Here is a 26574-nt window from a genome sequence, read left to right on the forward strand (position 1 = left end):
CAAAAGTACTGTGAGACAAGCGTGGTAGGCCCGACCCCGATCAGGGAGGCCCCCAGGGAGACCTAGAAAGAGATTGGCGGATCAGGATAAGGAAGACCCGCAGACTGTCGGGCAGGAGACAAGAACGTGGTGGATAGTCGGAGAGGACCGTGCCCAGTGGCGACATGTGGTGCTTGAGGCTAAAATTCTCCCTGGGCTGATAGCGCCTGGCCAATGTAATGTAAGCAAGGATTTGAAAGTAGAGACACAATTTGTAGGTGACTACAAGAACCAAACAACTTTTTACAATAAATAATGGGAATCAGAATTGAGAGAAAGATCGATCAGGATATGTACAGCGAGAAGCAATCTTATTTCTTAAAACTCATGCTACTAAAATCTTTAGATGTCTAAACTGCAAAGAGCTGTGGTTGTGCTGTTGAGCGGAAATTGTCTTCATACTCAGAACGGTAAGCAAACGAAGGAATTTAATCAACTGGTATTTTAAACCTAGGCACGTCGACTGTACTGGAAAAAAAATGTCCCTGAGTAAAAACGATGATCGAATATAAATACTTCCAAGCAATGTTACTATCGAGATGACACAGTAGTAATACTGAACAGTTTCCCGCATGTGCATGTAAGCATAATAAATGACTTACGACACACTGGTCGCTGCTTTGCGAATAATGAAAATGTTCTTGCAATTAAGAAGCCACGCATGCTCTTCGAATGAAGCTAGCTATTATGGCAAAAGTTGAAATAAAACATTAAAATTGCCAGCTTATCTGGCCGTGTGGTTAGGTATCCGCTCTCCAGTCAAAAGGCTGCGGGTTCGAATCCCGCCGTGGGCATAGATGTTCGCGATTGTCTGTGGAAATACTAGTGTTGGCGGTTGGCGGTAGACGGTGTCGGTATAGTTGCGGTCAGTTGGTGGAATGAGTGGTGGAGACAGAGTTGTAGAGCAGGTGCCTTCCCTCGATGAGTCTTTGGACTGCGTGGAGGTGTCAAATAATAATAATAATAATTATTATTATTATTAAATGTCAGTGCTCTACATTTAATAAGTCTACTCTATATAATATGAGTCGGAATATAATGACTTCAATATCTAATAGCGTGTTACATCTTTTAGCCGCTTATATCCATCTCGATATTAATTCCATTGTACTACAGAAGGTGTCCAGAAGCTTTCTGGACCAACTAGACAGCATAACCTATCTGAACTGAGCGAGCGAGCGAAATACTGACATCCCCCTTACGGGTATTAATTTCCACATCATCTCTGAAATGTTAGACGGGATTGAATCCTTTTCACAACGTATTTCACGGATATACTCTTCGACGTATACCGACACAATGAGAACCATGTGAGATACAGGGCATTGTCTTGTAGTAAGTGTCCAGAGTCATCGAACCACGCTGTCACCTGGTCCGAAAGAATCGCCAATTAAGAATTAGCGGTTAAGTAATGTTTAATGTGGATGACAGGATCCACTGATAAGTAATGTGGATGACAGGAACCATTATCTTACAGCAAGACAATTCTCCTTACCAGAATCCCGTCACTTCTAGCCTGTTTTCAGCTAACTTCTGTCTTTTTTTTGCCGGACACAGGTTGAGTTTTCATAATGTTTTAGACCTTGAGTAACATAATAGTCTCATACAGAAGATGAGATCTTCGTAGTAGGGGTGGCACTTCTGACAAGATCAAGATCAAGATAAGATAAGGAATCGTGACGTGATTGGTTGATGACGTCATTGTGTGCATGGTTTCCTGGGTGTGGAATGTTTGGAATTTCCGTGTGGGCAAGTGTGTCACTGGCTTCAGTTCTTGTGTTTTGGTTCGATTATGGGTGATGGTAGAGATAAGGATTCGTGTTGTGATTGGTGGTGCAGTTCTGACAAGATGAAGATCAAGATAAGATAAGGAATGGTGAGGTGGGTGTGTGTTGTTTTCAGATATAGATAAGTGACGTCATTTGTTATTTGTAAATAAATGTCGTCATTGTAAATAAGTGACGTTGTTGTTTTGAATGGAAAGGATGATATTAGTGGATAAGAAATCGTGTCGTGATTGGTGCTCACTTCTGACAAGATCAAGATGAAGATAAGATAAGGAATCGTGACGCGAATGTTTGTTATGAGATGTAGATAAGTGACGTCATTTGTTATTTGTAAATAAGGGACGTTGTTGTTTTGAATGGAAAGGATGATATTAGTGGATAAGAAATCGTGTCGTGATTGGTGCTCACTTCGGACAAGATCAAGATGAAGATAAGATAAGGAATCGTGACGTTATGTCTTTGTGTGGTATTTTGGTTTGGCTATGGAATTGTGGGCTATGTTTTGAGATAAGATATCTTTGAATTTTCCCAGGGTGGCACACATCCGTCATTGTCGTCTATGGGAATTCTTAGAGTATGTCGTGATGGCGGGTGTGATTAGATTTTTCTGAATAATTAATTATATACTAGTGTCACTCAAACATAGTTTTTTTCTTATTTTTTATTTTTATTTTATTTTTTTTTATTATTATTTTATTTTATATAGATGTTTGTACTAATTTTCCAATACATTTGGGGTATTTGTTTCCTATTAAAGGGTGGGAATTCTTAGAGTAAGTCGTGATGGCGGCAGCCTTTCGAGCTTTTCTGAATAATTAATTATATACTGATGTCACTCAACACACATACTTTTTTTTTTTTTTTTTTTCCATACCTCATCTGTATTTTCTTCTATATACATATTCTAATCAAGTTCATATTTTATTCATAATTCATCCGGATATTTTGATTTGTCTAAAAGTAAGATAAGGAATCGTGACGCGAATGTTTGTTATGAGATGTAGATAAGTGCCGTCATTTGTTAGTTGTAAATAAGTGACGTTATTGTTTTGAATGGAAAGGGAAATATATTAGTGTATAAGAAATCGTGACAAACATACAGTTTTTTTTTTCTTCTCTAGATGGTTGTACTAATTTTCCAATACATTTTAGGTATTTCTTTCCTATTAAAGTGTGGGAATTCTTAGAGAAAGTCGTGATGGCTCTCGTGATTCGATCTTTTCTGAATAATTAATTATATACTTAAAGTACCTGTCCTTAAACACACACACACACACACACACACACACACACATACACATTAGACATAAAAAATCGCTAATGTGTCCATGTTGATACTCTAATATATAACCTATGATTATTCTTATGGAAAAAAAAAAAAAAACTATTCAGTATTAGAATTACGCTTACCAAACAACATGCGATCAGTTATGTTTAAGTTAAAAAGTACTTACAGCTTTCCAGATGACTCTTCGAAATTCGATTATTCCAAAATAGTTCAATTTTATATCCACAACACAACACAAACACAAAAACCACAAAGAATGAAATTTCTGTAAATACTGTAACCTGAACTAGTTACTTCGTCCTTTAGATTACGGAGCGTAGATGGTGAGGTTTCGTCATTGCCATATCCCCCAGCGAGCGATTTTCTTCAAAGGGGATGACATGAGTCACAACCGTAAATTGTGAATTTATTTTCCAACACTGAATATTTCTCATTAAGTCTTTTAGAGTATCAAGTTCATATTTTATTCATAATTCATCCGGATATTTTGATTTGTCTAAAAGTAAGATCTTAAAGTTCAATAAATAAATAAATAAATATTACTTTCCCACACTGTTAATTTTCATCAAGCTAGTTTGTAGATAACTGAGTGACTCATTTCCGGTCAGCCAGTCATCGTTCTTTTCATAGCCGTATATAGCACTTACTTCAAAGGTAAAATATTTCCAGGGTAGTGTATTAGTCAAGCTTTCATGTGAGTAATGTTTACAATAGTGTTAGGTAGCAAAGATTTGTAAATGACCTCATGTGATCTTTGAGACCCAACTTGTTCGCATCCCTTCCTATCCTACACATATTGCACTCAAGCTTAATGTTGTGACTAAGAGTTTTCGAGGTGTTACTCTACTGATGGGTAGCAAAGGTTCGTAATTTGACCTTGTCTGATCGATGAGAACTAAATTATTCATTGTCACATGTTGTGATTATTGGTTTTATATTGGTTCTGATTTTTTCCCACACTGTTAGTTTTCATTCATTAACTTTGTTTCTAGATCACGAACAAATAAGAATTTTACTTCAATGAATCAAAAAAAAAAAAATTCTCTGGTTACTTTGTGGCATGAAATTTCACAAGGAAAAAAAAAAAAAAATGTTATCTTCTTTCTTAAATTTGTATAACACATCTACGACACCCAATTTGTTAATTTAATTTACACATTTTATTGAATGAAATATTATTTACAAATTGTATTTACTGAATCTAACAATACAGAAAATAAATAAATTGAAAAATACATCAAAGGTTCTTCCATGGTTGTGGAATTACCATCGTATGGTTTTGACAATGTGATTCTCATCTGAAAGTTAATTTTCATTTGGTGGTTGTTTGTTGGGAATTTATTACTGTAGTAGTAAAATTAAGGGTTGCATATTTATATTTTCAAATCCAATACGTATACTTCAGAGAATTATTAAAAGCACAGAATCTTTCGTTATGTTTCCAAAAGCATTTAAAAGTACACGTTATGTTTTCACGTTTTGGGCATCCAATTTCATTTAAATCAAGAACAGACCTCCCTATTAACTTCGTTAATGTTTTTGATTTTTCTCTTCCTTTGGCAAGTAATATATGATATTTGCATGTTGATTCTATCATCCAATCTCTTAGTTTGTCCAAAGCTAGTGAACCAATTTCCCACTTCAGCTGATGGTTATATTTTGTTAACCAAGAATTCTGTTTTTAACTCTTTCAGGTAATTCTTTCCAACTACAAGGTGATTTTGTCACTGCATATCTTACACTAAATCCATCAGAAATATAAATTTCTTTAGGAAATAAATTTAAACTGCTATTCAACAAAAATTGTACATCAATTATCCCAATGATAAGTGAAAATTCGTATTTTTCACCCAATGTCGATTTTTCATAATCGTTTTCCTTCATTCTTCTTCTTCGATTACTTCATATAGCACCACAAATAAATAGTTATTTATTATTATTTCACTGATTATTAGCTCTGATCGTATTCTTTATGGTAACTTTCGTTTACAAAATTCTAAACAATTAGAACTTTTCACAAAGAAACTTTCAATGAATTTGTGGCTCACCCATTATTTTTGCATAACCAAAAACAAATCACAAAACAGCAGTTGCAGTGGATGAACGATTACCTTAAGTCCAAACTCACTCGACTCTCTGGTATTTCCTTATAGTACTGTTTACACTTACCATCCCCTACCCTGACCGTTCCTTCAAAATGAACCTTTGCGCAGATGACTCAACGACATGTTTTCACATGCTGTTGGATATACTGTTGGTGTGTTTTTATCTTACTTTGTGTAGGGAAAGGTAAAATTTGTATATGTGTTATCTGTAGAGTACTAACATTTTCTCTATGCCAAACTTTAAAGAAGTGTTAAAGTCACGTTTTGTTGGTTTAATTAGATGCTTCTCTCTTTCTCTCTCTGTAAAATAACCAAATTCTAACAGTTCGGATTTTCGATTATGTGAACGATTTGTTTTCAGATAACTCAAATAATGTCAATAGATAGCATTAGACAATTTCTAAAATAATCAATACATGGATTTTCGTTTTCAACACTTTTTTTTTTTTTCCTGTCCTGGCATTAATTTCACAGTTGTGATTTTTTTTAAATAATTAAACAGAATTGCATTAAGATATAAAGACCAGCTATTTTGATGTAATGTAACCAAGAAACAGTGAGTAACAAAAATTTTATTCAATGAACTCTTTGGAAAATGTTAAGAGTCTAACTAAATATTGTGAAATATTTTAGGTAATTACATGTTTCGAATTTTTCTCAGTGAATATACTTGTAAATAGTATTTCAGCAAAATAAAATGTGCATTTGTAAACTTAAATGAACAAAGATGTGTTTTTGTTGTTGTGTTTTTCCACAGTGAATTTTTACTCAGTTATTCTGATTAGATCTTGATATTTAAATCCACAACTTTATATCTTAATGCAATTCTGTTTAATTATTTAAAAAAAATCACAACTGTGAAATTAATGCCAGGACAGGAAAAAAAAAAGTGTTGAAAACGAAAATCCATGTATTGATTATTTTAGAAATTGTCTAATGCTAACTATTGACATTATTTGAGTTATCTGAAAACAAATCGTTCACATAATCGAAAATCCGAACTGTTAGAATTTGGTTATTTTACAGAGAGAGAAAGAGAGAAGCATCTAATTAAACCAACAAAACGTGACTTTAACACTTCTTTAAAGTTTGGCGCATAGAGAAAATGTTAGTACTCTACAGATAACACATATACAAATTTTACCTTTCCCTACACAAAGTAAGATAAAAACACACCAACAGTATATCCAACAACATGTGAAAACATGTCGTTGAGTCATCTGCGCAAAGGTTCATTTTGAAGGAACGGTCAGGGTAGGGGATGGTAAGTGTAAACAGTACTATAAGGAAATACCAGAGAGTCGAGTGAGTTTGGACTTAAGGTAATCGTTCATCCACTGCAGCTGCTGTTTTGTGATTTGTGTTTGGTTATGCAAAAATAATGGGTGAGCCACAAATTCATTGAAAGTTTCTTTGTGAAAAGTTCTAATTGTTTAGAATTTTGTAAACGAAAGTTACCATAAAGTATACGATCAGAGCTAATAATCAGTGAAATAATAATAAATAACTATTTATTTGTGGTGCCATATGAAGTAATCGAAGAAGAAGAATGAAGGAAAACGATTATGAAAAATCGACAGTGGGTGAAAAATACGAATTTTCACTTATCATTGGGATAATTGATGTACAAGTTTTGTTGAATAGCAGTTCAAATTTATTTCCTAAAGAAATTTTTTTTTCTGATGGATTTAGTGTAAGATATGCAGTGACAAAATCACCTTGTATTTGGAAAGAATTACCTGAAAGAGTTAAAAACAGAATTCTTGGTTAATAAAATATAACCATCAGCTGAAGTGGGAAATTGGTTCACTAGCTTTGGACAAACTAAGAGATTGGATGATAGAATCAACATGCAAATATCATATATTACTTGCCAAAGGAAGAGAAAAATCAAAAACATTAACGAAGTTAATAGGGATGTCTGTTCTTGATTTAAATGAAATTGGATGCCCAAAACGTGAAAACATAATGTGTACTTTTAAATGCTTTTGGAAACATAACGAAAGATTATGTGCTTTTAATAATTCTCTGAAGTATACATATTGGATTCGAAAATATAAATATGCAACCCTTAATTTTACTACTACAGTAATAAATTCCCAACAAACAACCACCAAATGAAAATTAACTTTCAGATGAGAATCACATTGTCAAAACCATACGATGGTAATTCCACAACCATGGAAGAACCTTTGATGTATTTTTCAATTTATTTATTTTCTGTATTGTTAGATTCAGTAAATACAATTTGTAAATAATATTTCATTCAATAAAATGTGTAAATTAAATGAACAAATTGGGTGTCGTAGATGTGTTATACAAATTTAAGAAAGAAGATAACATTTTTTTTTTTTTTTTTTTTCCTTGTGAAATTTCATGCCACAAAGTAACCGAGAATTTTTTTTTTTTGATTCATTGAAGTAAAAGTCTTATTTGTTCGTTATCTAGAAACAAAGTTAATGAATGAAAACTAACAGTGTGGGAAAAAATCAGAACCAATGGAAAACCAATAATCACAACATGTGACAATGAATAATTTAGTTCTCATCGATCAGACAAGGTCAAATTACGAACCTTTGCTACCCATCAGTAGAGTAACACCTCGAAAACTCTTCGTCACAACATTAAGCTTGAGTGCAATATGTGTAGGATAGGAAGGGATGCGAACAAGTTGGGTCTCAAAGATCACATGAGGTCATTTACAAATCTTTGCTACCTAACACTATTGTAAACATTACTCACATGAAAGCATGACTAATACACTACCCTGGAAATATTTTAACTTTGAAGTAAGCGCTATATACGGCTATGAAAAGAACGATGACTGGCTGACCGGAAATGAGTCACTCAGTTATCTACAAACTAGCTTAATGAAAATTAACAGTGTGGGAAAGTAATATTTATTTATTTATTTATTGAACTTTAAGATCTTACTTTTAGACAAATCAAAATATCCGGATGAATTATGAATAAAATATGAACTTGATACTGTAAAAGACTTAATGAGAAATATTCAGTGTTGGAAAATAAATTCACAATTTACGGTTGTCACTCATGTCATCCCCTTTGAAGAAAAGCGCTCGCTGGGGGATATGGCAATGACGAAACCTCACCATCTACGCTCCGTAATCTAAAGGACGAAGTAACTAGTTCAGGTTACAGTATTTACAGAAATTTCATTCTTTATGTTTTTTGTGTTTGTGTTGTGTTGTGGATATAAAATTGAACTATTTTGGAATAATCGAATTTCGAAGAGTCATCTGGAAAGCTGTAAGTACTTTTTAACTTAAACATAACTGATCGCATGTTGTTTGGTAAGCGTAATTCTAATACTGAATAGTTTTTTTTTTTTTTTCCATAAGAATAATCATAGGTTATATATTAGAGTATCAACATGGACACATTAGCGATTTTTTATGTCTAATGTGTATGTGTGTGTGTGTGTGTGTGTGTGTGTGTGTGTGTGTGTTTAAGGACAGGTACTTTAAGTATATAATTAATTATTCAGAAAAGATCGAAACACGAGAGCCATCACGACTTTCTCTAAGAATTCCCACACTTTAATAGGAAAGAAATACCCAAAATGTATTGGAAAATTAGTACAACCATCTAGAGAAGAAAAAAAAAAAAACTGTATGTTTGTCACGATTTCTTATACACTAATATATTTCCCTTTCCATTCAAAACAATAACGTCACTTATTTACAACTAACAAATGACGTCACTTATCTACATCTCATAACAAACATTCGCGTCACGATTCCTTATCTTACTTTTAGACAAATCAAAATATCCGGATGAATTATGAATAAAATATGAACTTGATTAGAATATGTATATAGAAGAAAATACAGATGAGGTATGGAAAAAAAAAAAAAAAAAAAAAAAAAAAGTATGTGTGTTGAGTGACATCAGTATATAATTAATTATTCAGAAAAGCTCGAAAGGCTGCCGCCATCACGACTTACTCTAAGAATTCCCACCCTTTAACAGGAAACAAATACCCCAAATGTATTGGAAAATTAGTACAAACATCTATATAAAATAAAATAATAATAAAAAAAAATAAAATAAAAAAAAAAAATAAAAAAAAAAACGTATGTTTGAGTGACACTAGTATATAATTAATTATTCAGAAAAATCTAATCACACCCGCCATCACGACATACTCTAAGAATTCCCATAGACGACAATGACGGATGTGTGCCACCCTGGGAAAATTCAAAGATATCTTATCTCAAAACATAGCCCACAATTCCATAGCCAAACCAAAATACCACACAAAGACATAATGTCACGATTCCTTATCTTATCTTCATCTTGATCTTGTCCGAAGTGAGCACCAATCACGACACGATTTCTTATCCACTAATATCATCCTTTCCATTCAAAACAACAACGTCCCTTATTTACAAATAACAAATGACGTCACTTATCTACATCTCATAACAAACATTCGCGTCACGATTCCTTATCTTATCTTCATCTTGATCTTGTCAGAAGTGAGCACCAATCACGACACGATTTCTTATCCACTAATATCATCCTTTCCATTCAAAACAACAACGTCACTTATTTACAATGACGACATTTATTTACAAATAACAAATGACGTCACTTATCTACATCTGAAAACAACACCCACCCACCTCACCATTCCTTATCTTATCTTGATCTTCATCTTGTCAGAACTGCACCACCAATCACAACACGAATCCTTATCTCTACCATCACCCATAATCGAACCAAAACACAAGAACTGAAGCCAGTGACACACTTGCCCACACGGAAATTCCAAGCATTCCACACCCAGGAAGCCATGAACACAATGACGTCATCAACCAATCACGTCACGATTCCTTATCTTATCTTGATCTTGATCTTGTCAGAAGTGCCACCCCTACTACTGATCTTTAATTGCATAAATAACACAGAGGTGAAAAACACAGGAAATTAACACATATCACATATTCCTCGCTTCGCAGTCCATAGTTACGTCTGCTGCAATTCCAACAAACCAATCCAAACCCAATTTAATAAGACTTCTAGGAAAAAATTGAAGACACTTAGTAACTTAATAAATCTGATATCAATCATTAAAATAACATTGCACATTCTTCCTAATTAGACACTAAGACGAAGACCGATCATGCTTCCTGGTAAGAAATTAGAACAAATTATATAATAAATTAATTGTTAACAAAATTTTTAAGGAAATTATGTTACCCGATTAAGACATAATCAGAAACCACTGCTGTTATCCAACTAAACATGAAGAAAACAGTAACTTGTTTACTTAGATCAAAAGCCAAACGGCTATTTTTTCTGGCGAGGTTGATAAGTAAAGGGGATAAAATCCCTTATTGTTTTTCAGCTGGTATGCGAAACTAAGATCGAAAACTACGATCTAAACGTTTCATGTCGACGAACTGTCGGCGGATCCAAGCGTATGTGACCACTTGGTAGTTTAACACCAAGGCAACTCGATGCATAGGTGGAGCAAGCTCCCTCACGATCCTTGATATTATCTCATAATGTAAAAACACACAGCTCCTAGCAGTTGTAGAACTGCTTTGCATTATGAGAAGAGGTCACTACCCAGACCGGTTTCAACCCTATGAGTAAGTAAAGCCGTCTCTAAAAATTCGGACGATCCCTAGGCCCCTCACTCGTGGGCGAAAGACCGTCCATCTCAGCGTTGGCTCCACTCAGTGATGGCCTTCCACCCACACGCCACCACCGAGCAGAACCGCTCAAATTCCGAAGAAAATCATTCACCGACAAAGCCCCTCAGCGGGCCGTGCCAGAGAACACTTCCCCGGAGACTCAAATTGTTCCCTTAAGGCAAAAACCCTAAGGGAGCGAACTCATAATAGCCCCCACCGGTTTCAGCCTTTTTTGAGGCTTCATCAGTGAGTAGCTAGACCTAGATAATATCAAAGTTTAAGTGAAAAGAACTTACATACCTTCGCTATACGAATGCCAGAAAGGTGCGCCACTATATTATATTATAACATATTATAACTAAGATGAAAAGCCAAACGGCTATTTTTTCTGGCGAGGTTGATAACTAAAGGGGATAAAAATCCCTTATTGTTTTTCAGCCAGTTTTTCCCTCACTATCCTTGATAACATCAAGGATAGTGAGGGACTTGCTCCACCTTTGCATCGAGTTGCATTGGTGTGGCACTACCAAGTGGTCATTTACGCTTGGATCCGCCGACACTTCGTCGGCATGAAACGTTTAGATCGTAGTTTCCGATCTTAGTTTCGCATACTGGCTGAAAAACAATAAGGGATTTTTATCCCCTTTACTTAACTTGTTTACTTGTTATTTGAATTGAACCACAGTGAAGATATTCACTGCGACTATGGCGATTGTGCTGAATCCCAACTAATCAAGAATTTTCACTTCGCAGTAATTGACTTGTTTTCGTCAAAGACGTGAACTACGTAACGTGATATTAATATTTTAATAATGGGTTCATTTCTTTATAAAGAGGGTAACCACGATATTTCTTAAAGTGTTAAAAATCTCACTGATTCCCACATGAAAAGAAAAATAAATGAATAAATAAAATTAAAAATTAAAAACCAACTTACTGAAGTAGCCAAAAATGTCCTTCTAATACAAGAATAATTACGTTACAAAAGATTTGTTTATTTAAATGGATGGAACGTTATAAATCGAAGTTTCCATAACAAATCAATATATTTGTGCGGCTATTTTTAATTTATCAGGAATCCCTTCCAAGAAAGGAAATTAATGTGTATCACTACGTAGATTAACAACCACACATGGAAATGTATCACGCGACTTCATATATAAAAAATTAGGTGGTAGTCTCACATATCTAATATCAAAAAAAAAATTAATAATAGATAAAATAAAATAAAATAAATAAATAAAATAAATAAATAAAATAAAAAACATTTCTTATAACTTATGCTGCTAAAATCTTTCCTGCTTGAATGCATCAGCAGCGTTTAGGAAACCTCACCAACCGATGCTTCAAAACGGTGCGTATCGTATTCATGCATGGAAAAACAGCGCGAAACAGTAGGCAATAAACAACAACTGAAATGTGCCTAAAACAGCAAGTCGTTGACTCCTCTACCTTTTAGACCACGAAGGAGACACGGGCCACAAATACGATGCTATCAGAAAACGTAGAAGTATAAATACGAGGGTGCTTTGCAACCGATCCGAAAGTCTAAAAATTCTGATATATTCCTGAGTTGCAACCATGATAGAGAAGAGAGTGAGAGAGAGAGAGAGAGCGATCCTCTGAACTTACATATTAAATATATGCCTCAGATTTTCTGATGCCTTTCGCATGAAAGGCAACAACAAATTTCCCAGTAATCTCGATAGTAATATCGATTCGAATTCTGACTGTCATCTACCAAGAGAACATGATAGAGAGTTTTCATGGAGTCTGATCGTAAAAAGAGATAAACTTCAGAAATGAATCGATCGTCTAGTTGTTCCTCACCACAATCCTGTCGATAGGAATTGAAAAAGTTTTTAATGACCTTCTAATTAAACAGAGATCACCAGAACAGATTACACCACTCCACAACAGATCTCCAACCCCATCTAATCCTTGTCTGCTCTGGTTATTTCCAAGAGTCTACTATTGAGGGTCTTTTTACCAAACTCCATTTTATGATCGTGAATGGAGTGCCCTTTCAACCTGGCGCATCACTACGTTTCGTTATTGATGGTGTCTCTTTCATTATACAATCATCCCTCGACTTACATCCGTTCGAGTACGTCCTTTTGAAGATACATCCGTGATCCCATAAGGGAATAAATAACACTTTCGGCTATATATACAAGACCTGAATGAAACGCGCATACTCCTTAGCACTTGAATATAACCACTAAGGCATTAATTTTCTTCAACATATCGAAGGATAAATTATGTGTATGAATTCAGTGCTTCTTCTGGTTGGTTCATGGGATTTAAGCAGCATTTTGCACTGCATAATGTGCAAATGAATGAGAATCTGCAAGTGCTAAGAAGGCTGCCGAGGAGTTTGTAGAAATATTGGATAAAATTATTACAGAGAAAATTATTTGCCACAGCAAATATTTAACATGGATGTGTCGCCCTCAATAGGAATTCAATATTTGTTTGTGGTTGGATAATTCAGGAATATCAACTCCATAATGAAATTGAAAATTCCATTATGGAGTTGATATTCCCTTTGCACAGTATATGTACGAATACAGGGCAAAGAAAATAAAACCATAAGCATTATTTCAATTTAGTGCAATTAGACACTTACTCATCTATCATTATTGGTTCCGATTAGCTTGGCTAAATTTCAGTGTAATCGGAGCTTGGTATTGCCGATATGTGCTTATTGTGATGTGTAATTCTCCTCATAAAGAAGAATTAATATCAACATTATTTTTTAAGTTGGAAATGTTTTTTCTAATTAAACTCACTTCCGGCCTGCATTAGCAAGAAGCTTGTCTTCGGTTGGGCTGTGATATTGATGCTTCACAGGATTCATTGTGAAATCCACACTGTTGAATTAGAACCAGCAACCTATTAGATGAATGCTTTACGAATAGCACCTAAATATGCACAATTATGAAACAAGCATTTATATACATACGATTTATATAAGACGAAAGACGATTGAATCCTCAAGGACTTTGCTGAGTACGGGCACATCAAACCCGATGCACCAGAACCTGGACCATGCCTTACTTCATGTAATATAAACTTGGTATATTATCTGCGACTTCACCCTATTCTTCCTTACCCCTGTATTTATTTCTTCTCTTCTTGCTCCTTTCCTCCAATGCTATTAGAGCATTCGAGGGCTATCGATGATTCTTTCCTGTTTTTCTATTTTGATCTCATGCAGTGGGAGTCTGCATTCTCTCCCAGCAGGTACCTGTCCCATCTAATTTATGGAACCTGCAGCAGAGGAGTGGCACGAGCACACATATCGGCAAGATTTGACAAAAAAAAAACAAAAAAACAGCCATTTGCCGTGTTCAGGTATGAGAATTAGTCGTCGAGTTACATCCGTTGAAGTAAGCACGTGCACAAGCTGTTTGAAGAATAATGTGTGTGTGTGTGTGTGTGTGTGTGTGTGTGTGTGTGTGTGTGTGTGTGTGTGTGTGTGTGTGTGTGTGTGTGTGTGTGTGTGTACGAGGAGGATCTCCTCGACCAAAAAATAAAGCACGTATGAGTCGACCAATGATCAAGGTGATATTGGGTGTGTTTTTTGATTGAAAAGGCATTGTCCATTATGAATTTCTACTAGGTAGTCAGATGGTAAACAAAGAGTTGTACCATGAAGTTCTACCGCGTTTGAGGGATGCTGTGCGCAGGAAGAGGCCTGAATTGTGGGAAAATCAGACTTGCATGACCCCACGACAATGCCATGGCAAAACATCAGACATCCGTTGTGCCCATCCACCCTATTCTCCAGACTTAGCCCCAACAGACGTTTCCGCCTTCTCAAACAAACAACTTAAAGGACGTCGTTAAAAAACATACTGGACATTCAAGAAAGTGCTATAAGGAAACTGCGTGCTATCTCAGAAAGTGCGTTCCAGGAAACATTCCAACAATGGAAGAAAAGTTAGGAACGGTATATTGCTAGTTGAAGGGACTCTTTAGAAACGGGAAGAATGCTTAAAATGTTTTAAAATGAGCAATAAAGTCTTTATAGCAAATGCTGTGTTGTCTTTTTTTGAACACATCTTGTATGTCTATGTGACGGTTTTCATTTCATTTGGTATATAACGTTCTTTTCCAGTCAAAAGAAAGTAGACGACGTAAAATGTGGTCTTATTAAATTTAACCTTGCTCCTCTTCATAAAGTAATTAATACCACTCAGTATTGGTGGATATCTGTTATTAACATCAAGTATCATTTCTAAAATGTTATTTATCAATCCGATTATAGTTTCATAAAAAGAATGCAAACTCAATTTGTTTTCAGTGTTGTGATTAATTTAATAGATTATCGCATTATACGGATTTAATGACCTTGAAATAATAAAATATCATTTCCTTAATGACATGTTAATAAATTTCACAGCTGCAGTAAATTTTAGCAGAGATGTTTCTAAGATACGGATCATAATCCTTTCTTTTGTACAAAATTTCCAAGAAAATAAAGCAGAGACGGATTTCTACCCTATTTCATCTCCATTATGTTCTCCTAAAAATGAAATTTAAATCAATATCACACTGACAAGACTACAAGGAAATTTACCAAGTAGGAATATTGAATATGTGAAAATCAATATTCTACAAACAAATTAAGAAAGCAGTGGTGGCTGCCTTGGCTTAGTAAGAACATATTTATTTTGAACGCTTGCATGTTTACTTAATTGAATGCAGTTTTTCATTTTTTATGTGATAATTCCACCCATTTTATAACCTACTTCGAGATAGTTTTATTTCATCAAAGTAACAACGGGGAACTGAGCCATTCCAATACGGTATCTGCTCTGAGATGTTATTCGTCAAAGGAAATAAAGTTACTGAAAAGATGCGTCCTTCTATTCGAAGATCTGTGCTTTTTGACACTTTTAGCTCTATAGCTCAGTCCCAGTTTGTCTTTGGAACTTGTTTCTTTCATGGTCTGAGAGCTAAAGACAGCAGCAATTTGAATTTCAAATGGGATGCGTAGTAGGGAGGTCACTAGTGACCAAATGCTTCCGGTGGGCGTGGCTTCTCCCTGAGGGCATATGTGTCAATGGCTTCAGCTCCTAGTAGGGGTGGAGGTTCTGACCAAATGCATCCAGTGGGCGTGGCTTCCTGACATCATTGTGAGTGACGTCATGAGTTTGGAATGTTTGGAATTTCCCTGTGGGCAAGTGTGTCACTGGCTTCAGTTCTTGTGTTTTGGTTCGCGTATGGAATTCTGGGTGATATTTTTGGTTCGCGTATGGAATTCTGGGTGATTTTTTGGTTCGCGTATGGAATTATGGGTGATGGTTGAGATAAGGCTTCATGTTGTGATTGGTGGGACACTTTAAACCAAATGCTTCCGGCGTGCGTGGCTTCATGGGTGTGGAATGTTTGGAATTTCCCTGGGAGCATATGTGTCACTGGCTTCAGTTCTTGTGTTTTGGTTCACGTATGGGATTATGGGTGATGGTAGAGATAAGGAATCGTGAGCTGAATGTTTGTTGTTATGAGATGTAGATAAGTGACGTCATTTGTTATTTGTAAATAAGTGACGTTGTTGTTTTGAATGGAAAGGATGATATTAGTGGATAAGAAATCGTGTCGTGATTGGTGGTCACTTCTGACAAGATCAAGATCAAGATAAGATAAGGAATCGTGACGCGAATGTTTGTTATGAGATGTAGATAAGTGACATCATTTGTTAGTTGTAAATAAGTGACGTTATTGTTTTGAATGGAAAGGGAAATATATTAGTGTATAAGTAATCGTGTTGTCATTGGTGGACACTTCTGACAAGATCAAGATCAAGATAAGATAAGAATCGTGACGTGAAAGTTTGTTGTTATAGAGTTTGGGATTTCGCTGGGGCCCTCGTCTGTCGGGACATCACGTGGTGTGATGGGTGATATTTAGAAATAAGAATCGTGACGTTATGTCTTTGTGTGGTATTTTGGTTTGGCTATGGAATTGGGGGCTATTTTTGAGATAAGATATCTTTGAATTTTCCCAGGGTGACACATCCATCATTGTTGTCTGTGGGAATTCTTAGAGTATGTCGTGATAGCGGGTGTGATTAGATTTTCTGAATAATTAATTCTATGCTATGTCACTGAAACATACATTTTTTTTTCTTCTATAGATGGGCGTACTAATTTCCAATACATTTTGGGGTATTTCTTTCCTGTTAAAGGGTGGGAGTTTTTAGAGTAGAGGCTAGTGGCGGTTGTGTTTCGAGCTTTTCTGAATACTTTTATTATATGGTGGTGTCCTTCAAACATGCACTTTTTTCTTTTTTTTTTTTTGCTCTAAAGTTTTCATTATCAGTTGGAGGTGATATTACTAAAAGATTATTGGCAAATGACAACACCTTTTTCGAATTAACGTTATCTTGTTTACAAATGTTTGGGAAATGGTGTTTTTTTTTAGTTTACATGAAGAGAAAAAACCAAACGGTATTTTTAAAATAAACGGAGATTTTAAAGGTTGCAATAACTTTTTTGTATGTAGTCTAGAAATTGTAATGATAATATAAATTTACTTACAGTTTTCCAGAATGATTCTTCTTAATGCAAATAGATATTCCAAAATAGTTGAATTGTTATCCACACCACAACACACAAAAACACAATCTTGAAAGAACGAAATTTCTGTAATAATCTGAAAAGCTATTTGACTTTCCTTCCTTAGATTTCTGGTTCCACTGTTAATTCCTTAGCATAGAGTCATACGATGTTTGTGATGTGACTATATGTTTTTAGTATTCACATGATTCGTTCCTTGTGACACACATATCCTAAGTCGTGTGTGTTTCATGAGTAATAATCCGGAACCGAGCGGTAAAGTCAAATCGCAGTATTCACCTCTTAAATGACTCATATTCTTCCTTTGATGTTTTGCGCGGTATTATCAGTTCGGGGAAGTACGACTGTTTTTCTATAGTTGAATATTTAATTTAGATTACTATCCGATTGGTTCGTTCTCTGTTTAATTCCTTCCCACAGTTGCTCATGCTATGTTTCCTAAGCTTGGTGGGAAAGTCTATGCACCTTTTTGTTTCGGGTAAGTGTAATTTCCTGTTTCGAATTCCGAGTGCTGTTAAGGTATGGAATTCTGACAAGTGAAATTATTATTTTTTTTTTTTCAAATTAAAGGCTATTTTCTGTATTTTACTTTTAAAAATCAGTTTAATTACATATTCTAACAGAATAACTGAGCAAAATGAACGAATAAATAAAATGTGAATTTATTTTCCAGCACTGTAGATTTCTCACTAAGTCGTATCTTAAAGATATCTCTCTTATCCGGTCGCCAACTTGTTGTACCTAGTGAAAAATAGTGTGTGTATGTAGTAACGTGTTGGTTTAAAATATCTAATGGCTCTAATTAGTAATCAGTATCAGTTGGAGGTAACATCACTAAAAGATATCCGCGAATAATAAGCTCGCTAATCTCCGCTAGCCTGAGCAGACATATGCTGGAGAAGAGAGGGATGATGGGTTAGAGTATGGGATGGGGGAGCATTTAGCATCAGTTGGAGGTGACATGACTAAAAGAAATCCGACAACGGCAAACTAGCTCATCTCCCTTAGATGAGCAGACATCTTCTGGAGGATAGGGAGGGTGGGGGAGCCTTGCAGGGAAGACCACTGTCAACCTCTTGACTACCCTTTCACACCCAACACATAATGCTATTTTTTTTTTTCCATGCAAACAATTTCGGACATCCGCAATGGCGAGATCGTTCATCTCATTGGTTATCAGTTTGAGGTGACATCACTAAAAGATATCTACAAATGGGTAGCTCGCTCATCTTCCTTTGGATGAATTCGAGCCACAGAGATACAGTTTGTACCATAATGTCACAAAGTAAGATAAACGCATATCAACATCAATCCTCCAGCATGCGAAAACATGTCTGTGAGTCACCTACGCGAAAGTTTCATTTGGAAGGAACGGTCAGGGTAAAGGGTCAGGTAAACAGTACTATAAAGAAAAACAATCGAGTCGAGTGTCTTTTCAGTTACTGCAATTCGTTCATCCAGTGCAGCTATCGTATTGTGTTGTGTTGTGGTGTTTAGGTCCAGTAAAGTAAAATAATGAGTGAACCACAAAAGTCTTTGAAATTTTCTTTCTTCAGGAAAATAGTGTAAACTAAATATTGTGAAATATTTTTAGGTAATTACAAGTTTCGATTTTTTTTTTCGTTGTAAGTAATATTTCAGCAAAATAAAATAAGCATTTGTAAAACTTAAATGAACAAAGATGTGTGTTGCTGTTGTGTTTTCCACGGTGAAATTTGTACTCAGTTATTCAGTTTAGAATTTGATAATTAAATCCATAACTTTATACCTTAATGCAATTCTGTTTAATTATTGTAAAAAAAATCACTAATGTGAAATTAATGCAAGGACCATGGGAAACCTGATATCCTGTAATTAAGTATTTAGAAATTTGTCTAATGCTACCTATTGAGATTTTTTTTTTTTTGAGTTATTTGTAAACATTTCGTTCGCATACTCGAAAATCCTACCTGTTAGAATTTGGTGATTTTACAGAGAGAAAGCAGATAATTTTACCCAAAACATAACTTAAACTCTTAAAGTTTAGTATAGAAAAAAGATTTATACTCTCCAGATAACACAAATACAAATTTTACCTTTCCCAACACAAAGTAAGATAAAAATTTGGATATTTTACAGAGTGCAGATATTTTAACTCATCACGTTACCAAACTCTTAAAAAAGCTTGATGTAAAAAAGAAAAGAAGGTACATTTTTCTTTTCTTTTAAGATATTTGTACATGATAAAAGTTTAAAAACATATCACTGCCAGTCGAAACTTTTTTTTTCTTTTTTTTTCTTTCAAAACTTGACAACACATATTTGTAGTTTGGTGAATAAAGTACAAATGAACTGAAAAGTGACAATTTTGTTACTACATCTGTAGATACCTTCACCAAACTAGAAAAACAATCGTACCAAATTCGGTTATTTTACAGAGCCATTAGATATTTTAAACCAACACGTTACTACACACACACACACACACTATTTTTCACCTAGGTACAACAAGTTGGCGACCGGATAAGAGAGATATCTTTAAGATACGACTTAGTGAGAAATCTACAGTGTTGGAAAATAAATTCACATTTTATTTATTCGTTAATTTTGCTCAGTTATTTTATTAGAATATGTAATTAAACTGATTTTTAAAAGTAAAATACAGAAAATAGCCATTCAATTTGAAAAAAAAAAAAAAATTTCACTTGTCAGAATTCCATACCTTAACAGCACTCGGAATTCGAAACAGGAAATTACACTTACCCTAAACAAAAAGGCGCATAGACTTTCCCACCAAGCTTAGGAAACATAGCATGAGCAACTGTGGGAAGGAATTAAACAGAGAACGAACCAATCGGATAGTAATCTAAATTAAATATTCAACTATAGAAAAACAGTCGTACTTCCCCGAACTGATAATACCGCGCAAAACATCAAAGGAAGAATATGAGTCATTTAAAAGGTGAATACTGCGATTTGACTTTACCGCTCGGTTCTGGATTATTACTCATGAAACACACACGACTTAGGATATGTGTGTCACAAGGAACGAATCATGTGAATACTAAAAACATATAGTCACATCACAAACATCGTATGACTCTATGCTAAGGAATTAACAGTGGAACCAGAAATTTAAGGAAGGAAAGTCAAATAGCTTTTCAGATTATTACAGAAATTTCGTTCTTTCAAGATTGTGTTTTTGTGTGTTGTGGTGTGGATAAAAATTCAACTATTTTGGAATATCTATTTGCATTAAGAAGAATCATTCTGGAAAACTGTAAGTAAATTTAAATTATCATTACAATTTCTAGACTACATACAAAAAAGTTATTGCAACCTTTAAAATCTCCGGTTATTTTAAAAATACCGTTTGGTTTTTTCTCTTCATGTAAACTAAAAAAAAACTCCATTTCCCAAACATTTGTAAACAAGATAACGTTAATTCGAAAAAGATGTTGTCATTTGCCAATAATCTTTTAGTAATATCACCTCCAACTGATAGTGAAAACTTCGGAGCAAAAAAAAAAAAAGTGTATGTTTGAAGGACACCACCATATAATGAAATTATTCAGAGAAGCTCGAAACACAACCGCCACTAGCCTCTACTCTAAGAATTCCCACCCTTTAACAGGAAAGAAATACCCTAAAATGTATTGGAAATTAGTACGCCCATCTATAGAAGAAAAAAAAAATGTATGTTTGAGTGACATAGCATAGAATTAATTATTCAGAAAATCTAATCACACCCGCTATCACGACATACTCTAAGAATTCCCACAGACGACAATGACGGATGTGTCACCCTAGGAAAATTCAAAGATATCTTATCTCAAAACATAGCCCACAATTCCATAGCCAAACCAAAATACCACACAAAGACATAACGTCACGATTCTTGTTTCTAAATATCACCCATCACACCACGTGATGTCCCGACAGACGAGGGCCCCAGCGAAATTCCAAACTCTATAACAACAAACTTTCACGTCGATTCTTATCTTATCTTGATCTTGATCTTGTCAGAAGTGTCCACCAATGACAACACGATTACTTATACACTAATATATTTCCCTTTCCATTCAAAACAATAACGTCACTTATTTACAACTAACAAATGATGTCACTTATCTACATCTCATAACAAACATTCGCGTCACGATTCCTTATCTTATCTTGATCTTGATCTTGTCAGAAGTGACCACTAATCACGACACGATTTCTTATCTACTAATATCATGCTATCTATGTAACTTGTTCTTATACTTGTTATGGAATACTTCATTCTGTTCTTTATGTCGTGATCCCATATGGATGATGTTTTTTGCTATTTTCTTTCGTTTCTCATTTCACTCAAGTTTTCTTTTAGAGTGGTAAATGAGTGGAACAAGGCAAGGTATGATAGAATCTGTGAGAATGTTGAACAGCTGCGTGAACATGATGTTTAGGGCCTCCCTCGATGAGTCTAAGGACTCTGGAGTAGCCCGTGGTAATAATAATAATAATAATAATATCATCCTTTCCATTCAAAACAACAACGTCACTTATTTACAAATAACAAATGACGATATTTATTTACAAATCACAAATGACGTCACTTATCTACATCTCATAACAATAAACATTCAGCTCACGATTCCTTATCTCTACCATCACCCATAATCCCATACGCGAACCAAACCACAAGAACTGAAGCCGGTGATACACTTGCCCACAGGAAATTCCAAACATTCCAAAGTCATGATGTCACTCACAATGACGTCAGGAAGCCACTCCCACCGGATGCATTTGGTCAGAACCTCCATCCCTACTAGGAGCTGAAGACATTGACATATATACCCTCAGGGAAAAGCAACACCCACCGGAAGCATTTGGTCATTAGTGACCCCCCCTACTACTGGGATGTGCTAATGTTGCATATGATGTTTTGGGTAGTTTTATCGATAGGGTTTCCGGTCCACTTCTTTCATAAATACCTCCCTGAAGGGAATTTCCTGGATATTAGCATTTTCCCTTATATCATCATAGAATGCTTCATGATTGTGTTTGTGGTCACCTTTGAAAATACACCACCTTGTATTTTCAAAGTCCTCGCTTTGTGAAGCTAATAAAACATTGCTGTCATCTGGAACAAGAGATTGAATTCCCTAAAGAATATTGCTGGTCTATGAAGATTGTGAAGACAGTTTCGATTATAGCTATACCTAGCGCAGCTGATGCCTTCTTTTTTGTGCCATTTGCTATCTACGTAACTTGTTCTTATACTTGTTATGGAATACTTCATTCTGTTCTTTATGCTGCGTACTATCTGATACTTTACTGTTGCAATATCATTCTAGAAATCGTGATCCCATATGGATGATGTTTTTTGCTATTTTCTTTCGTTTCTCATTTCACTCAATATCGATGACGTTGTCTCATTTACAAAGTGAAGGGATAAATACTATCGGCATTAGTCAATGTTTTCAAAAACTTCGCCTTCGCTACATGAACCTTTATCGTCTGATGATCGAAGCTGATTCTGTTTTATCTCCTATGATACTGCAGTTCTATGGATTTCAAGGTGTCTGGTGTTGCAGTGCACTCATGATATGCTTTATATCGTTGACTCCTAAAGAATTTGACATTCAAATTGTCATTCTTGAGCTCTTTGTATTTGTAACATCAGCACTGGTAATGATGTTACCAGCTAAAGCAGTGGAGAACATTACCGAAGAGGTAAGTCAACTACTTATGCATATTTCCTAAATTAAATCAGTTAAATTCCTCTAGATATGTCATCCACTGTTATCGAATTTCATATGTACCGGAAGGAATATTCATGTTTTGAAGTAAAATGAGACAATGTGATCATTGTATTATTTTGTTATTATTGTGAGCTTTCAGGTCTGTTTACCTGTTATGGGAAAGAAAAAAAGGACTTTTCCACCTATTGAATAATCTTTTATCTACGAAACCGGTTTAACCAACCGTCTATTGAAAATTGTTGGAAAGATTTAAAAAAATTAAAAATATTTCAACAAATGGCATCTCTTGACAATTATCTTTATTCCCAGTAATAAATTGACGCATCGTTGTTCTTAGTTTTCAACCAGAAAATATATTATAATAATAGGCTGACAGCGAAACAGCTAATCTATCAAGAAATAAACAATTTTTGTGCTGCACTGAAGGGTACTGCCTTTTTATTTGCTTAATGAAACATGAGATCTTGTAGTAAAAAAACTGTCGACAACTTGTATATTCTGATACAGACTGAGATCGATCGGGGTCGGAAAATTGAGGATCCTTTTCAGTACTGTTGAATCCGTTTCTTTTGCAACATTTGTCATCGGTGATTTTCCATCTTCCGAAAACACAAGAATATACAAAGTCTTGGAAGAGCTCTTTAAGACGACCCTAAGATATTATGTAAAAATAAAACTAATTATTATTTTCGTAGTTCACATTCTTGCTTAGAAATGCTCAATAATTCCATAATTCTGCAATTATAATGAGATCTCTATTAAACGTTTACGAAATGGAGTTCCAACGAAAGGTGAAGTTGCGCCACTACAGATGTGTATATGCGGAAAACGGCAGAAGTTAATTCAAGTTTGTTTTATTTTCCGATTGTTTGTGTTAATCATTTTTAGATATGAAATACATAAAATGGTTTCGTGCAGTGCGAATATGTGTGCAATCGTGGACGACCCGTACTTCAGTCACATTCTGTTCATGTTATCGCGTGATGGTTAATCATATTCTCACTGGTGAGTCATTAGTGTGCGATATTATGCCACATATACCATCATTTCAGCTGATACAAACGTTTTAATAGAGATTGATGCCTCGCCTCTTTTGTCAATATGTTATAAACTTAATTCGTCACTTAAAAATTATTATACGCCTAATTTAAATTAATAACACCAGACTCAAGTAAGGGTCTTTTAGCAAAAGGTGTTTTAAATAAAAGTGTCACTAGTTCAAGCATTACCACTCTTCCGGAAACCATGGTTGGGTTTACACATAAGCTGAACAAACAACAGATTAAGCTCTGGGCTCACACAATGGCCTTCATAAATATATTAAAAACATAAAGATTTCTCTGTAGATGGGAACATCTTAAAAGATAAAGTTTCCAGCAACGGCAAGTTTAAATCCATCCTTAGCACGGAAAACCACCAGATAGATGCGGAAACTAGTATGAATTGAAACATGATCCTGAAAATGAATTTGTAGTGAAGTTCCAAGTCATCTTAAGAATTTAAACAAACAAATTAATGAATTAATACCCCCCACATAAATTACGACAGTAACTCCTATATTCTCAATTCCTTCCGTCTAGAAGATAAATATTTTCAAGCTGCATGTGACAAAAGAAACTAGTTCAAAGCGTGTTGGATATCGTGATATATCAGAGACCGTTTCACGTAAAGAGGTGATATTTCTGCCGAAATTGTTGAGACTGATCATGCTTGCACTCACCTGGGGAACCATTAAGAATATGAACGTTCTAGTCAGAACAGGTTATATGCTGAACGATGAAGCAGTAAATGAAATGACCAACTGCGGAGAAAAAATGCTAGGATTGGTTGCTAAATTTAAGTTTCTGCTATTATAGTGGTTAAGTGAATATTTTTCTTAGATCGTTACTGATAACAGATGATCTGACTTCTTTTCCTTCCTGTTATGTGAAATTAGTGAAGGAAATCCAGTTTGAATTATGAATAGTGAAGTCACCAAGGAAATGATCTCATTATCTGGATAAAGGTTATCTCAATGTCTGTGTGCGAAACCAAATTTTGGGGATAAGTAATCAATGCAGTGTCGTTCAATAGAATTCATTAATTGTAGCCTTTCGAAACCGTAAAACTAATACACACGAAAGTATCAAATCTTACTAACTGCGTACGTTCCCGGAATCATACAGAATCTGAATCGGATAGTTAAGGTATACCTAGAAATAGAAGATGATAGGTTCAACAAGTAGTAAGAGATTAGGTTCAGATGTATGAAAATCCTGGGGTGCATCATTAATGGCTTATCGAGATTCCCGGATTGAGTTTCTTTTGGACACAAGGTTTATCCTTGTATTTTTTGGAATGTGTGTTTTTTAGGTGGCTATGGTCAATTCACACCTCCAATAACCCTTGCTTAGTGGAGAAGCGATGAAAGTTACAACCCAGAAGTATTGTCCATGTTTAGTTGGCCTTTCTTCCAGCACAGGATATATATGTACGTGTATAAAAAGGCAATTGTTAACCAGTTATTTCTGAAGATAAATACCTGGGTGAATTAACCCAAGAAATACCTCGGGTGACTCACTATCAAAAAAATAAAATAAAATAAAAATAAAATAAATCAAGGTTCGCTCTATGAAAATTGCTGGCAGCTGCCTAATGAGACCGACTAAATTCACCTTCATTTTAAAGCCTCTCATTCACATTCCTCGTGTCGTAGACAGAATTCGAACCAAGATCTTTCCAAACCAAAATATTCTCGTTATGAACAAAATTAGTTTCTGAGAATCTTGTTCTACACATGCAATGAGCATGTTCAATTTTAATACTGTACTCATTAAAATATCTAATGCTTTTATAACGAATGGAATTTTATATAAATTGCTCGGGTGACTCACTATCAATGTATTCTATGTATTTTTACGTTTGGTTTTAAAGCGCAATCAGAGCGAAACCATGTAGTTCACGGCATTTAGAGTAGCAAAAGATGCATTACCTGAGATGTGGACGGTAAAGTTTGACACGTGTTTGACGTGTCTTCTTTCCTTTAGGAACACTAAATGTGAAGGCTAATAAATGTGAACAGACATAACCGTGTAGGAAAGAATCAGATCTATTTTTGTGAGTTAAACTTTACACAGCATATAGATGTTTCACATCAGCGGAGTCCTTCTGTTCCTAAAAGAAGGGCAGCAAAATTTGCAACGAACAATACGAACTACCATGACATGAATAGTGTCATGTCATGGTAGTTATTTATTCCATTTCCAGTTATTTATTATATTAAATTATACATATGAAGATTTGAAATGTCTTATTTTATTAAAATATCCGCTTATGATTCTGCCATTCAGGCAGAATCATATCAAAAATGGAGATATTTGAGAGGAACTTGACATTA

The sequence above is a fragment of the Typopeltis vanoorti genome, chromosome 6 (genome assembly GCF_054136105.1).
Source record: "Typopeltis vanoorti isolate ZY-2024b chromosome 6, IOZ_Tvanoo_1.0, whole genome shotgun sequence".
Taxonomy (NCBI): Eukaryota; Metazoa; Arthropoda; class Arachnida; order Uropygi; family Thelyphonidae; genus Typopeltis; species Typopeltis vanoorti.